Consider the following 12,734-nt stretch of genomic DNA (forward strand, 5'->3'; position numbering starts at 1 on the left):
TGCCCCCAGAGAGGCAGGACGCACAGGTTGCAGGACAAAACATGCTGCCCCTTCTGTGGCTTCTCTCCCAGGTCACAGTCCTGGACTCGGGGTGGTAGCAAGGCCGAGCATTTCGAGAGCATTTCGGGAGGCCCTGGATGACCCCCCGCCCTGGATAACCCCCCTCGGACTGAATTGTGAATGATGGAGATGTGGAGTCTTGATGTTTAAGTAGGAGAGTTTTCTGTAGATTCGGAGGGAAGTGGAGGGTAGATTTCTGCAGGACCATTCAGTGTTCAAACATTGGTCGCCAAGCCCGCGCAATTAGAAGCTGTTTCACCCTCATGACTTGGGAGTGCAGTCGAACCTTCCCGAAGCATTCAGCTCTAACTCAGGGGAAGTTGATGGTGACTATATCTTAGTGCTGGATCTAAATAAATTCTCCTCTTTCCCACTGTCTTCCTTCACGACCTCCTGGTTTAGGGTTGTAGGGCTGTCCCCCATCTGTGGTAAACATGAGTGGCAGCCGGGTGGGGAGTGAATCCTCTATGACAAGCGTTCACTCCCCTCATCCTGACCAGCAAGCAGCCAAAGCTCCCTTAACACCTCATCTCCCTGGGAGGAGTGGGGAATTGCGCTGTTCTACTGACTTCTCCAACCTGGGTGAGCTCACTGGAGCCACCATGTCACCACCAACTGCTACGCTGTGCCTCAGGCCTCTCAGGATTCTGACATTTGCGTCGTAGTTGGGGATTTTGCGGAAAATTCTTTGCATTAAGGCCTCTCCTGTGCAAGCAGGTTCTATCTAGCACTTGGATATGTGTCCACGATTGGATGCAGTAGAAGGACTGGGAAGTAGTGCAGGCAGGTCTTGCACCACGAGGGGCCCTTGGCATCTCCCTGTATGGGCGCCCCTCCCCGCCCTCACCCTCCCAAAGCTTGATGGAGGCTGCGGAGTGGGAGGTGGTGCCGGCCTGCAGAGACAGGCCTGAGCTCTATGGCTTGATTCTTGGCCTTCACAGCCTCCCAACCCCAAAACCCCACAGTGGTTTCTTGTTTGCACATGCCGGCCAGCTCCGGAGAAATCCTGTCTGGAGAAATAAAAATATAGCTTGGTTTACACCAGCTGTAATCAGTAGCTGGTAGAAAAACATCATTGAAATGTGAGCTTTTGGGTTTTATCTTGGTTTCTTTCTTTTTCTTTTTTTTAAAGCACCGTTGGAAAATGCAACATTTTATACACTTCAGTCTTGAGTTCTGAAGGAGGCAAAAATACAGGCAACACACAGGGATGTTTGTTGTAGGCCAGACGAGTCAGGGGTTTATGAGATCACAAGCTGTCAGAATGGTCTGTTGTTAATCCTAATACAAATTGTGCTTCTGCGTTGGCTGTTTTTACGTGAGCGACAGTAGAGTGTTTTCTCCGAGCCAGACCAAAGATGATTAATTCCAACTCACAGGCTCTGCAGACATGTGGGTGCAATGTGAACCCATCCTCACCCGCCCCCCCCACCCTCACTAAATGTCTTTTGAAATCTGCTAACTTGGGACAAAGTTCTTGTCTTTGCTGGAACATGAATGTTAAAGGTACTCATTTCAGATCCTCGTGCTTGCCTCACTATGAGTAACCGAAGCCTTGGGCTGCAGAGGTCATGTTTTGAAAGGACTCAGTCAAGTGTAGAAACAAAAGTGATGGTTTTCTGGATTAAATCTGTGGGCTCCTCCTCTTTCCTTCCATCTCACGAGCTACTTTCACAGTGGACGGAGTCTGCCTTTTTGAGGCCTTATTAGAATAATCACTTCTTAACCTCAAAAAGAACCGTCAAGCAAAAGCACACTTTTTAATGAAATATTAACTCACCACTGTTTGAAACGAGCTTCAAAATACATATATAAACATGTGAATATCTTTCTGCAAACATACCATTTATTTCATGCTTTTATCTGATTGTGGAGCAGTATTTACACAGCTCTCAGAATAGTTAATTACACTATATGCGAGTACATTGCACAAATATGAGCTCAAATTACAGACAAGATATAAAATATAATTATATATAGGTGCAGTTCAAATTTGTTTTCTGCTGTTGCTAGTGAAAATTCACTTTACTCTTTGCTGGCCACAAGGATCACGATGAGCACTTAGTTTTACTGAAGGACTGGAATACCAAAGCCAGTAATACTGAAACATTTACTCCAAGATAATTATCTTAATATGGATGTTTACTTATTTGGGATCTTTGCAGAAAATGCCATTTCTCTCAGAAGATGCCATTTCTCACGTATACTTGGATATTTTTTTAAAGAGTGAATCACAAACCAGGGGAAAAAAGCTTATTTCAAAATTTCCAATATGTTTTATCAAATGATGCCACAACTCAGAATTTACATGTTATTCCTCAGACTTAGAATACTGGACAAAGATTTATGTACAAAGATTATGCCCATGGTTTAGTTTACGATAATGAAAAATGGGGACCAAAATAAATATTTTGGAAAGATCAACAAGGTACATGAAAATGATGATATTAATGAATGATTAATCACATGGAAATGCTCGTAAGATGATCGAAATAATCAGATCATGCATTAGCTTGTATGTTATAGTCCAGATTGTGTTTTTTAATATGTGTAGAAAAATATTGAGTAACTAGAACATTTGGAGTAGTGGTATTTTGGGTTGGTAAAATTGTGATTATTGTTTTCCTTTTTATGCTTTACTGAATTTTCTAAATTTTCTATACTGTATGTATGTTAATTCTACCTTCAGGAAAAATACTTTTTCAGCAAAGGAAAGCCCCTGTTTAAAAAAAAAAGGTTTATGCTTCACTAATTCTTTTTTTAAAAAATCCTTATTTATCCACTTTGCCAGTTGGATGGACGTGATACTGTTATTTCTATTCATTTACGTATGTTGTGAATTCCCCCCTGCTTCAGGAGATAGTTCTAAAACCCACACCTCTCACTCACTCTCTTCCTTTCTTTCTCCACATCCTCTTTTCACTTCTCTTTAATCCCCATCAAATTTCAGCTAAGACAGTGACAAGAACTATCAATAAATTTTCTGCCAATATTTGCACCAATAACCCAGAGAAAGTGTTTAGAATCTTCTCTGGGTCATGTTCTTGTATTATTTCTTTGATCATTTCTTCTTTCCTTTTTCTTTTCTTTCTTCTTGTCTTTCTTTTTCTTTTTCTTTTTTTTTTTTTTTTTACTCTCTGGAACTTCATCATGTATTGGACCTTCTGGATTGCTTTTTAATTTGTAAAGTATCTATTTCTGGGTTGAAATAACCAGAACTTACTTTGGTCATGTCTATTATCTTTTCCTAATCTCGTTTCTCAAAGACAGGATCTCTTTGTCTCTCTCTCTCTCTCTCTGTTTCTCTCTTTCTCTTTACCTCTGTCTCTGTGTCTCTGTTTTTGCTATTTTTTCATAGTACCTAACACTGTGTCTCCAACATAACAATGTTTAATAATCATTAAACACGGCAATTATCAAAGTTCAAGCCAAAAATATGTTTACTTGATTATCAGCTCCAGTGGAGAGAGCATTAGCAAAAATAACACGGAGCTGTTTTTGAGATCAAATAGAAGAACCGGAAAGACAGGTCTAAAAAGAATCCTTTGATAGGAGGTGGTTATCTTGAACCAATAGAACAACAATGAGATTGCTGGGACAGCAAACTCAGTCTCTGTGTCTGACAAACAAAAAAAATAATGGAGCAACTATGAAAGAAGTAAACCAAAAGCAAATGGCTGTCTGCGGGTCAAGGAAGGTTACAGGGATACCCAAAGCCTAAAAAATAATTCCTACATGGAATAGTGGAAAGTGAATAATTTCCAAAACGTGATGTTAATTTTTAGGATTACTGTCAATAGGATTAGCTAAATCATAGGCTACTGTGCTACTTTATTCTTTACATATGTGTTTGCTATGTGTGGCTGTTTGTATCACGATGAGAACACGTATGCTCATATTTTATCGAGTATTTTCCTCTTCCAGTTTTATTTTTTCTAAAATGTGTTTGGATACCATGTGAGGTATATTATTATGAGCTTTTCGTAAAATAAAATCCCCACAAAAAGAACAGAGCTCCAGTATTCACAGCCATCTTGGAAATCTCTTTGAAGATGCATTTTTCTTAACTTTAAAAACCTGGAGCTCCTTTGTTTAGTTTCCTTAAAATAGATTGTTTATCTCATTCAAATAATACACGACATAGTTTCCAAAATTAAATCAGACTGCAAGGCTTTTGAGGAGAGTCCTCTGCTTCATCCCCTCCATTCTTAAGTTGTTTTCTCTTATTTTATCTCCATCAACTGCTGTTCCTCAGTTTTTCAGTCATTCCATTCTGTTGAAGATGAGGATTTAACCTGCTTATACTACTGCTCCACAAACAGACATAACCCCCCACACACGGTCTCTTTATTCCTCCCCTGAACTCTCAGTATAACTGGATATATCACAAATTATTATTCTAAAGTATTCCATATTTACGTGAGTGATTTTTGCATAACACACCACAATTCCATTATGTAGTATACTATGGTTATATTTCCTTTCTTGCGCAACTTTTTGTTTTCCTTGGAATTAATAATAGCCTCTTTTTTTGTTTGTTTGTTTTTTTTTAATTTTTATTTATTTATGATAGTCACAGAGAGAGAGAGAGAGGCAGAGACACAGGCAGAGGGAGAAGCAGGCTCCATGCACCGGGAGCCCGACGTGGGATTCGATCCCGGGTCTCCAGGATCGCGCCCTGGGCCAAAGGCAGGCGCCAAACCGCTGCGCCACCCAGGGATCCCAGCCTCTTTTTTTTTTAAATTGGTGTTGTCCTTACACCTACCTACCTTCAATCCATCCTCAAACTTGTCTGACTCTGTAAAACTCGAGATATGGTCAAACATCAAATAATCTATTTTTCTTATTTTTTCTTTCCTATTTTTCTCTCTTCCTTTTCTCTCACTTCTCCCTCTTGCTCTTCCTTGATCTTTTTTACTTTCTTTCCTTCAGTGTCTCTCCTGAGGGTTTATACCCTCTTGCTCCAGTTTTATCTACAGTTTTCTTGGTCTGTTACTTAACTGAAGTACTGCAACTGCTCCTCACTATTATTCTTGGAATGTTTCACCCCGCTCCATGTCACACTACCTGTTTTCTTAATCCCTCCACCTCTTTCTTGGCTTAGTCCCTCAAGTTGCTAGAGCACATCCTCAGTGCTTCTTAAGAAAGGGTGCTCAAGAGAGTTTTAATGGAAGCTATTTTTGAAAAGAACTTTACATTTCATTGACAATTAACCAGATGTAGAATTATAGTTAAGAAATATTCAGTCAGAATTACAAAGACATTTCTTCAAGATCCTATGGCTTTCATACTATTGAAAAATCTAGTGAAATTTGGATCCTCCTTTTATGTGTGTGACTTGTTTTGTTCTTTTTTTTTTTTCACTCTGAGAGCTTTTCAGATCTTCTCTATAATCCTGAAATTTAATAACAGCATGCCTTAATGTTGCCATTTTTCATTCACTGTGTTCTGGTATTATGAATTTTTTCTTTAAAAATCTGGAAAAATGTCCTTAGGATATGTTCTTGTATTATTTCTTTGATTATTTCTCACTTCCTTTTTCTCTATTTTTAACTTTCTGGAACTTTTACTCATCCTATATTAGGCTTCCTGGATTGCTCTCTAATTTTCAAATCTTTTCAATGTTCCGTATCTTTGTCCTTTTGTTCTATGTTCTGTAAGATTTCCTTAACTTTATACTCCAACTCTAAAATTAAATATTTCAGTTTATTCATCACATTTCAAATTTCTGTAAGTTCTTTCTTGTTCTCTGATTTACGCTTTTTGATCTAAGGATATTATCATTGAAATTAAATTCATTAAATTAAGTAAGTTTTCTCATGCTCTCTGCTTTGTCTCTGTTTCTCCCAAGCACCTTTTACCCATATGCTCATTTGATTTTTCATTCTTTCATGTTAGAAGCTGTTCTCAAAAGTCTAATTATTTTAAGAATGAGATACAATATAGCTAATTAGTTACTCTGTGTGCTTAGATAGGGCTTGTCGTATGTGGGGCTTTGCTATAGAGGGATTGGGCCAGAACCCAACCATTTTACTGGGTGTTTGTAGGAAACCGCCCCCCCCTTCTCCCCCCCCCCCCCCCCCCCCGCCCAATGGTTAATCAGAAAAGATTCCTTCAGTCTCAATACTGGAAGTTGTAAGTCTGGAGGCTGGCTTTTTGGAGCTGAGCGGAGGAAAGGTGTTGGTAGGTGGTTGTGGTTGTGATGGTCTCATTAAATGCTATGTAGACTTTCATTCAATCACCCTGATCCTGTATGGCTCCTCGATTCACCCTCAACTATGACTGGGATCCGGGATTCCAAAGACTTGTGGCTTAATCACTCTGTGAAGTAGTACAGCTTCCTTCTTCCAGTCTGGGGGAGTGTATCTAGTCCACTTCTTAATTAAACAGGACTTTAACCAGTTTTCCTTTTGTGCACCCCACCTCCCACCCTGACATTTAGAGGTCCTTCTAATTTCTGAGAATTTATAGCATTCTTTGGCTTGAATCATCTTGCTTTATTTTTGGCTTCCCCTACTGCAAGCTTAGATTTAGCTTTTCTAAGCTGCTAATTGTTTACCACTCAGCCATCTGATTTTCATCTTCCAAAATTTTGTTGATACCTCCAATTGCTACTGCTATCTCCCATCCTCTTTGTTCTTCAATGTTTAATCGTTTTTATCTCTTTATTTTCATTGTAATGGGGCACTGAGGGAAACCAAGATAAATGGGGGTGTTCAGCCTACCAGAGACTCCTTCAGTGACTTTCAACATTTTTCTATCTGAATATAGAATATTGTGTAATATTAAAGTTTATGTTTTTTAGCGAATTTCACATTATCGCTTCTAACAGTTTGGGCTTTCATAGGGCTGATTTCATAAAACCTAAAGTGCTCCCTTGCTATAAACTTTACGTATGTCAAATACATGTGTTCAAAAGGACAGCAGTGTCCACATGATCATCGTCCCTCTTTAAAATAAGATCGTATGATTATAGCCGTTGAATATTTTTTAGAATCTTGAAAATATTGACTTACCTCAAAGGACTATAAAAACAATTTAGGTTCCATGACCCTGACAAAGCCAATAGTATCTGGCCACTTAGATGCAAGGTAAAATATTGACAGAACACTCATCACTGACTGAATTCAGGGCCTCCCAGCTGAGGGGAAAGCAGTGGGCAGACATGCTACAAAAATCCAGGTAATAAACGAAATGTTCATATTGATGGGTGTAATAAGTCATTTCCATACACACACTGGCATATTTTGAAAATCCTGATTGATATTTCTGTCAAAGTATTAGAAATATGAGGCTAAGGGTAAACAGCAGAAAAGGAAAAGTTTTAGGAATTTGTTTTATGATACATTTGTGCAAGAAAGAGATTTCAATTAGCGCCCTATGAGAAGACCTTTTAAAGGTTTCATGGGACAAGAATATTCTTGCCTAATTAGAGAGCTTACACCCCAACAGCCAGTGGTTCTAAAGCTTTTGTGGGTCTAAGAATCACCTGGGGCAGTTATTCAAGATGCAGATAATCAGATTCTACTGCCAAATGCTTGGAGTCAGTAGGTCTGGGGTGGGCCCCGGGAATGTACATTTTAATAAGGCCACCACTGCTACTGTTAGAAAACAGTATGGAGAAATTGTACATAAGATAACTCTGAATCTGCAGTTAAAGCAACCTATGCTTATTTCATGCTCCACATTTGTATGTGCTTAAATATGGCAGTTATTGTCTGTGGAACTATAAATTTTGTAGGGTCTCAAACTTGTATTGTTTCAGGTAAGATGGAAAAATTTAGGTTTACTCTGCAGTTAATGGATTTTTCTTAGGATAGAGTGAAATTTTTTAAGAGATCAAATCCTGTGGACTCTAGCTGTGTTTTGTAAATCGTAGAATTTTTGTTGCTGTTGGCTTTCTTAATAGGACAAAGCAATCCATCCTCTTTTCCACCCCCACCTGCGTTTCCACCAGGGTGAAGCGTGGAATTTCCCTGGTCTCTCCAAGAGATGGTTGGCTGTCCATTCTCTGCTTCAGGACCAGCTGAGGGCATGGCCTCGTGTATGCTGCCCTGCTTTCCTCAGGATCTATGGGGAGAGAGACTGCCACAGAATGGAAGTGCATGCATTAAAGGAAGCACACTTAGGCTTACTTAGGGCCTCTTTTGGGACATCCCCTTAGGGCAAGACTGCTTGCAGACACAACAGTGTCTGCAACAGACTGCTTGCAGACACAACAGCCCCATCTCTGCTGTTCCGTATTCTGACACTGTTTTATCAAGGATAGGATTCAGGCACCTTTCCCTAGTGTTCCTGAGCTTTGAGGAGGTGTTGGAAGCCTAAGTTCATTCTACTTCCTGGGTTTGAGATTCCCTTCCTTTCAAGGTCATTCACTGCACCCAAAGCTCCTGCCCAATGGCTCCCAATAGATATCCAGTGCGTTTACACATAAGCGAGTAGGTCTAGCTTTGTTTTTACCCTAGCAGGAGTCTGTCAGCCGAAGGGTCTGTCACAAGTGTGGAAAATTGTGAAACTTGACCAAGCGTACTTCTCCCTGTGTATATTCACCTCTAAAATTCCAAATGCTGTGGACTAAAAAGAGATACTAGAGTAATAGCATCTACAGTGTCCTACGATGTGCATTCTGGTCAAGGATAAGGAGACACACAAGGTCAGTCAAACCAGGCAGCCAGTGGTCAAGTACCACCTTCCTGATTCCTACATTAGGGACTACGGGCAGAGAGGAGGCAGCGGTCAGTACAGCCTGGAGAAGAAAGAGCAGCTTCCACAGAGATAAGCTTTGAGACCAAGAATGACTGGGAGTTAGATCAGATGGTGAGGGGGTAGAAAGGCGTTCTGGTTCCAGCAAAGGGTTGTTCCTTAGGTGGGCAATGCAGATGATGACCAGGCTGGAGAGAGAGGTTCCTGTTGGGGAACAGTGAGGTGAAATGCAGGGAAGAGCAGTTAGGGGACTTTCTACTATTTCGAGTTTGAGTCAGTAAGAGTCTCTATCTGGATGTGTCTTTTACAATTTAAAGGAAAACAGGCACAGCAGCAGTTAAAGGAAAGAAATAACAGAACTTGGTGATCGACTATATGAGAAGAGGAAAGGGAAATGAGTCAAATATTTATCTATTTACTTGGTTATTTATCTTAAAGATTTTATTTATTTGAGAGAGAGAGAGAGAAAGAGCATGTGCATGCACATGGGCAAACGAGGGGGGAGGAAGGAGGGAGAAGCAGACTCCCCACTGCGCAGGAGGCCAGACGTGGGACTCGATCCCAGGACCCTGAGATCATGACCTGAGCCGAAGGCAGACGTTTAATCAACTGAGCCACCCAGGCACCCCATGAATCAAATACTTACGATCATAAGATTAAATATTGGGATGGTGTAATCGTTTCTGAAAGAGGATGAGCAGGTCATGTATAAATCTAAATATCATCTTATTTGTATTTAAAAGCAATTCCAACACTTGTTATTGTTTACCTTCTTCTGATTCATATTTCTCATTTGTTGAGGTACTTGATCCAACTCAGCAAAAGGTGTGAAGCAAGCTTGTAGCAATTTTTTAAAAGTTTGTGTTAAATTGATCCTCAAATAGCTACTCCTGTTTTAGAGTTGGGTTTTTTGGTTTTGCACGTTTTTGTTGTTCGATAAATTCATATTATTATGAAAATGTTTGTTTTTGTTTTTTATTTAGAGTAGTAACAGACTATAATATATTCCTTTTGCTTAATATTTCTATATTAAGGATTTACTTGGTCACATCTTATCTATTAAAGAGCCCCCGCTAAAGAGGGTCACTATGCAAGAGGAGCAGGGTTCCAAGTTTTATTTATTTTTTTTTTTAATTTAAAAAATTTTTTTTTTTTTATTTATGATAATCACACACAGAGAGAGAGAGGCAGAGACACAGGCAGAGGGAGAAGCAGGCTCCATGCACCGGGAGCCCGACGTGGGATTCGATCCCGGGTCTCCAGGATCGCACCCTGGGCCAAAGGCAGGCGCCAAACCGCTGTGCCACCCAGGGATCCCGGGTTCCAAGTTTTAAAACATATTATGTCATCCTTCATTAACTATTTATAGCAAATGTCAGCTTTTCTAGAGGTTATAAAACTCTTTGGGAAAAAAAATGCTATTTTCCTATACAGATATTGTATTATATCTTGGTTCCTGAGCAAGTTTCTATGGAATTAATCTTTTTTTATGACACCAAATGGCTTGCATCTGACCCAATGCATAAAGAATCAAAATACCTTTCATGTTAGCTAGATTTCCAATACACTGTCATGATTAGTTAATATGATTCATGAGATTACGCAGGTTACCTATACGTTTTTATTTACTAAACAGTAAATATTGACCCCAAATAGTATCAAAACTGATAACTCCCATTTATTAACATTGTGATTTCCTAGAAGAGGTTTATAAACATACTTGCATCCTCTAATTGCTTTTGCATCTGAGATGTTTGAAATTTTATTTGAGCTGCTTTTGTGCACCAGACTCTACGCAGTTCATACAAAGGACATTAATGGGCTTATTAAGCCAAGAACTACTTTTGGTGCCAAACCGAAGCTCTGCAGTGGTGCAAGGAAAATGAGGGTAGAAAGCGGCACATCTCAGGCCATCACTAGTTTTACTGGTGCCTTGGTACGAATTAAGGAAAAGGCACCCCCTCTGAGCAGATGGACTGCAGCCACAGCCCCGCGGGTGTCCCAGGTGTGATGGCCACCTCCCTGCACCCTTGGCTGCACACCGCTGCATTATCCACATGCTGTGCACGCATGGGGAGGGGCTCTGGGTGCACCTGCTCATTCCCTAAAAGCTGCTAGGTGCAGCGCAGAGAGTCCGCTCCTCGGGTCGGTACAGTGAGAACATGAGTTACATGTGCCACATGGTGCTCTGATGTGCTCGTGACGTGGCCAGTCAGGGCCCGGAGCGTTACACTGTTGGCTGAAGAGTGACTGAAGGTTCTGGAAACTGAAGATTCTGGATAGCGGTTGATGTCTGCATTAGAACAGCCTGCATGACGGACAGTGCTGATTTCAGCATCACCTATTAGTAAGACTTTTGTTAATGCGACAGAAAAGCCCAGAGCAAAGACCTGGAAAATCATTAGGCCTTTGCGCCCCTCTCAGAGCAGCAAATCTAGAGTAGCAAAGACCCAACAGAAATATGATGCAAATCAGAAATCCAAGCCATGGAATTTAGAAATTTTCTTTCTCTCTGTGTCTCTCATGAATAAATAAATAAAAATCTTAAAAAAAAATTTCCATTGGCCACATTAGAAAATGCAAAAAGCAGGTGAAATTAATTCTAATATGTTTTGGTTTAACCCAATATATTAAAATGTTATGATGTCAACATGTAATCAATATAAAAATTATTAATGAGATGGTTTACGTTCTTTTTTTTTTTTTTTTTTCATACCAAGTCTTTGGAATCCGATGTGTCTTTTATAGTTAACAGCACAGCTCAGTTTGGAGCGGTCATGCTTCAGGCGCTCAGTGGCCGCATGTGGCTAGTGAGTGGCCACTGCGCTGGACAGGGCAGGTCTCAGAGCAACAGAAAAATCTACTGTGTTCAGGAGGGCAATCAGGACCGGAGGTGAAGCAAAGTGAAAATATATTTTTTGCTGTTTCGAAACCTCTGACTATCTACATCATCTTTTAAAAGTTACATAATCCTCACCAGGACAGAACGGATGAGGGCTTCCTGGTGCCCTGCACTGGCTAGGGAGGCCCTTCACGGTGGCGCTGAGCCCGCTCCTCTGGACAACCTACACACAGCAGGTTTTGTGCCCTCGTCATTAGGATTTACCTGATCTGTGTGGCCTGCCGCCTTCAGGTACTTTCACAGCCATTTGTGTGTCCTGCGGCTGCTGATCAGGAGCTGCCCTGATGCCTCCATATCCTATCATCAACATGGAACATTTGTGAGCAGCGCTGGAGCCATATAAACATCCCGTGGCGGGGTCAGGAGCACCTGACCCCCTATTAACATGTCAATGAGAGTGGCTGGTGCTCTGGGCTTGTTTTCTAGGGCTTTGATGAGCTTCATTAATTATGTAGAGAAAAAAAAAAGGTGTGCAGCTGGAGAAGAACCCACTTAGCTCCACGTGAGCACGAATAATTGGACAGTTGGCAGAGTGTTAAATTGGTGGTCTAGTGAGAGCAACTCGTGAATAAACACAATTCCCCAAAACAGCACAAAGCAGGCCCAGTCCTTCCATTTGCAGGACTCTCTCCCACCACTCCCGCCTTCTGGACTGGAGAACTGTCTGGGTATGAGCTACTATGAGGTGGGGAGACGGCAAGGACTGACTCTGAAGCTCAGACAAATATCCAGATCCCTCCACCACTTCCTTACCTGTACAACCCTGGGCAAGTTACCACCCTCTTTGAGCTTTCGGTGTCTCATCTAGAAAACCGGGATGATAATAATAGGATTATTATGACAATTTTGCGTCTTAAATGATGTAAAGCATTTAGAATAGTATCAGACCCACCCATAGTGGGATTTTTAAAATTATTATTTAAAAGATTAGTTGTGGGATGTCTGGGTGCTTCAGTGGTTGAGCATCTGCCTTTGGCTCAGGTCGTGATCCCAGGATTCTGGGATCGAGTCCTGTATCAGGCTCCCCAGGGGAGCCTGCTTCTCCATATGTTTCTGCCTCTCTCTGTGT

The 12,734-nt window shown here is 40.8% G+C and overlaps 1 protein-coding gene across 4 annotated transcripts in view; it reads left to right on the forward strand.

Annotated features, from left to right (window-relative positions):
- MAML3 (mastermind like transcriptional coactivator 3) overlaps positions 1 to 12,734 on the forward strand; it is a 407,787-nt gene that overhangs the window by 237,182 nt on the left and 157,871 nt on the right. The window lies entirely within an intron of this gene.

The sequence above is a fragment of the Vulpes vulpes genome, chromosome 4, assembly GCF_048418805.1.
Source record: "Vulpes vulpes isolate BD-2025 chromosome 4, VulVul3, whole genome shotgun sequence".
NCBI lineage: Eukaryota > Metazoa > Chordata > Mammalia > Carnivora > Canidae > Vulpes > Vulpes vulpes.